The sequence below is a fragment of the Aegilops tauschii genome, chromosome 7 (genome assembly GCF_002575655.3).
Source record: "Aegilops tauschii subsp. strangulata cultivar AL8/78 chromosome 7, Aet v6.0, whole genome shotgun sequence".
Lineage (NCBI taxonomy): Eukaryota > Viridiplantae > Streptophyta > Magnoliopsida > Poales > Poaceae > Aegilops > Aegilops tauschii.
The window spans coordinates 74114831-74120316 of NC_053041.3; the positions used below are offsets into that span (position 1 = coordinate 74114831).

Sequence of the window (5486 nt, forward strand, 5' to 3'; positions counted from 1 at the left end):
TCCAAAATCTCCTCAGCATATGCCAGCTTGCATACCTCCACACGGGTACTTGCAAGAAACCATGTGAGATAGTTGTTGAACGCGATCGAGCAGTGCTCACGAAGATGGGCTCGTTTTCCAGCCCAAGCTTGCTCCACACTAAGCGCGAACTGTACGACATACTTCCTGTGATGCTTGGCCCAATCCTTGATCTTCCGCTGCTTTTTCCTATCCAACCTGCAAGTTAGAAACAGAATATTAGCACCATCGAAACCACCGAGAAGCTGCTAAGTGCTGAAGGTTAATTATATCTTACACGTGTAGCAACTTGTCCGTGTCCTCCCACTCCGGCGGGTGTGGCTGGAACAACCAAAATGGCGGTACACCCGATGTGGCAGGTGAAGCTCAACCGCCTAGTTGCATATCAGTGGGCACCGCATATGCCAGAGATCCCTATCCCTAGTGCACATCGGATTCAGCCTGAACTCTATAGGGTTACCAAAACTCTCCCCTCTTCCATACGGCTCCCATTCCACCTGCAAAATAGCATAGAATGCAAAATTGATTTCGAGTTACGATAGAAGCATGATAATCACTTATGCAATGTCGATTCAGCTGCTCAGCCGTGATCGTGTCCAGCTCGCTCTTGTACAACTTGTACATGACCGAGGGATCATCCGTCGTCTCATTTAACACATCCCACTTGTAAGCCCAAGTGGGGAGCCATAGTGGGTCGTCTTTGTCGTCCCAATCCTCATACTTCACGGTCTTCGGTCGTCCAACCGGCAAACGCTCCCAGCTCCATATGGAAAGTGCGAGCATACAACCACCAATACCTCCAGATCGCCTACAACATGCTTCGTCCAACTGCACATAAAAGAGAACATGGTTGAATTAACAGCGAGATCACATTGATAATGTAGCAACGAAGTGAAAAATAAACAACTTCATACCTGTTTATACAAGTAAGCCAGTGTCGCCGAACCCCAACTCCATTTGCTACCGAAGACGGTCAACACCTTTAGCCACATCCATGGAGCATTCTTGCCTGTGCCATCAGCAAACATAGTCCTGGATATCACGTACCACATGTAGAAACGAGCATATGTCTTGACCTCATCCTCATTAGCTTCCTCAGGGCAAGTACCAAAGTGTCATGTAATCCACGTGAAAGGAGCACCGGCTGCGACTCTTTCCTTCTTCTTGTCTGCTGCTGCTGGTTCCGGAGGCTCCGGAGGAACCATACCAATAAGGGCATGCATCTGCGGCAGAATCGATGTTCATACATAGATGATCCCCCTTGATAGGAAGACCGGTGATCATAGCAATATCCTGGAGCGTCACGGTCATCTCCCCGGTCCGAAGATGGAAACTGTGTGTCTCTGGCCTCCAACGATCAACAAGCGCGGTGATTGCTGCAGCATTGTTGGGTGGCGTCGACCGGCTGACCAACTGAATGAAAGGGAGAAGTCCTGTCTCCCTTACATACGGTGTGTATCGCTCATCATAGCGCATCCACCCAAGGTTGACCCCGTGAGACCGAAGCTTCAGAGGTGCAAGCTCCTACGAACAAACAAATCATAAAATTACATATGGGGCATTTGTGTTTGAAATAAACACGAAATTCATAACACCGGCCACTTTCATTATTACCCACTACTCCACCGACATAGCGTACGACCGGTGTTGTTTGTCCTAGTGATCATCGAGAAGCCAAACCATCCTAACAATTTCAAACAAAGCTTTCTTTTCAACACGATTATCTTTTGAATACAAATAAACTAAAGTACGCCTACTATATGCAAAATTCAAAGCATATGTATCCAAAGCATTCTTGTCAATACGAATATAATTTCAACACGAAGAAACTAAACTAGGCCTACTTCATGCAAGATTCAATACAAATATCTTTTCCATAGAAATAACATGTCAACCTATGTATCCAAACCATATCTTTTCAATAAAATCAACTAAACTAGGGTTGCAAAATTAGGTATCTAATACATGCAAGATTCTAATACATGCAACATTCTAATCTAATCAAATCAAACAAGGGTTCCCCAAAATCTTCAAAATAGCATACATTATATGGATAGAAAGAAGGGGATCGGAGGAGAGTACCTTCTAGGATGGATTGGTGAAGGAATCCACGGACCAAATCATCAGATCTGAAGGATTTGGGAGAGGGAATTGAGAGGGGGAGAGGAGAGGGCAGCCGCCGCGGCTTCTTCTATTTCTGTAACTGGTGCAATGGGGTGGGTGGGGGAGGAGAGGGCCGCCGCGGCTGAATCTAAGTCACAGTGCAGCGCCTAAGGGCTAGGCGCTGCACATTACATGTGTTGCGCCTAGCACAGAGGCGCTGCACTGCTGGGTGCGGGCCCAGGGGCTGCCACGGTGGACTGATGTGCAACGCCCCCGAGCTAGGCGCTGCACCGTAGGGTGTGGCGCCTGCGTGTCGGGCGCCACACAAAAAGGTCAGGGGCGTGAAATAGTTTCACGGGCAGTTCATTCTGTGATTTGATTTCGTCCCAAGGTCAAAATTGTCAAATTTGCCACCACCACCATCAGAGAGATCCCCCTACCATTCTGGTAGTGGGGCCCATCGCCAACACGACGCAGGCTGGTGGCAGCGGGGGAAGGAGGAGCACCTTCAGGGTTTGCCGCCGCGTGGCACAAGGATTGACCCCTGTTGAATCGTTTCGTCATCCCGCGAGCCAACTCTATGCTATGCATGTACATCATCATCCGCCCCGTGAAAATGATCCGATTGCGATCTTTCCAAATCATATATACGTGAGAGTGATCCCCACTAACTTATTTATCTCAACATGCAACTATTGGATGGGATAAGGTGAGGGAGTCCTGGATTAGGGGGTCCTCAGACTGCCGGACTATATACTTTGGCCGGACTGTTGGACTATGAAGATACAAGATCAAAGACTTCGTCCCGTGTCCGGATGGGACTCTCCTTTGCGTGGAAGGCAAGCTTGGCAAATCGGATATATAGATCTCCTTCCTTGGATCTGACTCTGTGTAACCCTTGCCCCCTCCGGTGTGTATATAAACTAGAGGGTTTAGTCCGTAGGACAAGAACAATCATAATCATAGGCTAGCTTCTAGGGTTTAGCCTCTACGATCTCGTGGTAGATCAACTCTTGTAATACTTGTATCATCAAGATCAATCAAGCAGGAAGTAGGGTATTACCTCCATCGAGAGGGCCCGAACCTGGGTAAACATTGTATCCCCCGCCTCCTGTTACCATCCTCCTTAGACGCACAGTTCGGGACCCCCTACCCGAGATCCGCTGGTTTTGACACCGACATTGGTGCTTTCATTGAGAGCTCCACTATGCCGTCACGATAAAGGCTTGATGGCTCCTTCGATCATCGGCAACGATGCGATCCAGGGCGAGGTTTTCCTCCCCGGACAGCTCTTCGTATTCGGCGGCTTCGTACTGCGGGCCAACTCGCTTGGCCATCTAGAGCAGATCGAGAGCTACGCCCCTGGCCATCAGGTCAGGTTTGGAAGCTTGAACTATACTGCCGACATCCACGGAGACTTGATCTTCGACGGATTCGAACCCATGTCAGGTGCGCCGCACAGTCACGATGAGCATGACTTAGCTCTGTCGTCGGACGATGTTCGGGAGATCACACCTGTAGCTACTCCGGCCCTCAATCCGGAGCAGATCACGACATCCGAGGACGGGTGGATGGACCCCGCCACGGAGGCCGCACGCTCAGCGGCGATAGAGCCGAATAATGACTTCACCTCCTATGAGACCTATGTTGCCGGACACATGGATTCGTCCCCGACCACAGGCTTCGAACCGCCTGCGTCCGTGCCTATCGAATCTGATTGGGCACCGACCATGGAGTTTTCCTCCACGGATATCTTTCAGCACTCGCCCCTGGGCGACGTGCTAAATTAATTAAGGTCTCTATCCTTGTCAGGAGACCCTTGGCCGAACTATGTCCGGCCTGAGTGGGAAGCGGACGACGAAGAAATTCGTTCCCCACCCACCACCCACTTGATAGCCACTATCGACGACTTAACCGACATGCTCGATTTCGGCTCCGAAGACATCGACGGTATGGACGACGATGCAGGAGACGAACTGGAACCACCGCCCACAGGGCGCTGGACAGCCACTTCATCACATGATATATATATGGTGGATACACCGAAAGAAAACAATGACGAGGAACAGAAGGATGCAACAAAGGATAGTTCCCTCGAGAAGCAACCAAAGCGACGGCGTAGGCACCGCTCCAAACCCCGCCTCGGCAAAAACAACAATAACAACGCAAGAAAGAATAATACCCTGGTCGACTCCAAAGGAAACGATGACCACATGGACCCAGCGACAGAGCAGGATGAGCCAGCAGACGGCGAACATAGTACGGAGCCATTGTCCGATCACGGCGACGCCGAGGGTAAAGATAATCAGCTTGTCTCCGGAGAGGAGAACAGTCCGGACGACGATCCACACATCATCCCGGAAAGGCACTTGGAGCAAGAGAACCTCCATAGAAGGCTTATTGCCACCGCGAGGAGTCTAAATAAGCAGAAGCAAAGGCTCAAGGCCGCGCAAAACACACTCAACAATAGATGGAACAAAGTGCTTGACACTGAAGAAAAGTACGGTGGCAGTCGCCATACAAAGAGCTATCCAAAGCGCAAACTGCTGCATGAATTCGATGACGAGGCTTTAGAGCCTATACAGCCAAAAAATAAAACAGACGATCAGCCCGATCGACCACCCCGTGGCCACGATAGGGCGGCTAACGATGTCGGTATGACCAGGTCCATCTATGGATCTAGGAAGCGCGCTCCGACACAGAATCAAAACCGAACACTACAACCGTCAGAACTCCATGACACATCCAAATACAGGGGTGCCGTGCACCCCCTATGCATCACCGATGAGGTGCTGGATCACGAATTTCCAGAGGGATTCAAAACCGTGAACATAGAGGCATACGACGGAACGACAGACCCTGGGGTCTGGATTGAGGACTTTATCCTTCATATCCATATGGCTCGCGGAGATGATCTCCACGCCATCAAATACTTGCCCCTCAAGTTGAAAGGACCAGCTCGGCACTGGCTGAAGAGCCTCCCCGAAAACTCAATTGGAAGTTGGGAAGAGCTTGAGGATGCTTTTAGGGCTAATTTTCAAGGGACCTATGTCCGACCTCCGGATGCAGACGATTTAAGTCATATAACTCAACAGCCCGGAGAGTCAGCCCAAAAGCTTTGGAATAGATTCCTCACTAAGAAGAATCAAATTGTCGACTGCCCAGACGCCGAAGCCTTAGCGGCTTTCAAACACAGTGTCCGGGACGAATGGCTCGCGAGACACCTCGGCCAGGAAAAACTGAGGACAATGGCAGCCTTAACAAGCCTTATGACCCGCTTTTGCGCGGGCGAAGATAGTTGGCTGGCCCGTAGCGGCACCAGCGACCCAGGCACATCCAAAGTCAGGGATGGTAATGGGAAACCG

At 50.3% G+C, this 5486-nt stretch overlaps 1 pseudogene; it reads right to left on the reverse strand.

Moving 5' to 3' along the window:
- Positions 1-394: 394 nt before the first annotated feature.
- LOC141027850 (serine/threonine-protein phosphatase 7 long form homolog) lies at positions 395-1701 on the reverse strand (annotated as a pseudogene).
- Between the last annotated feature and the right edge of the window lie 3785 nt (positions 1702-5486).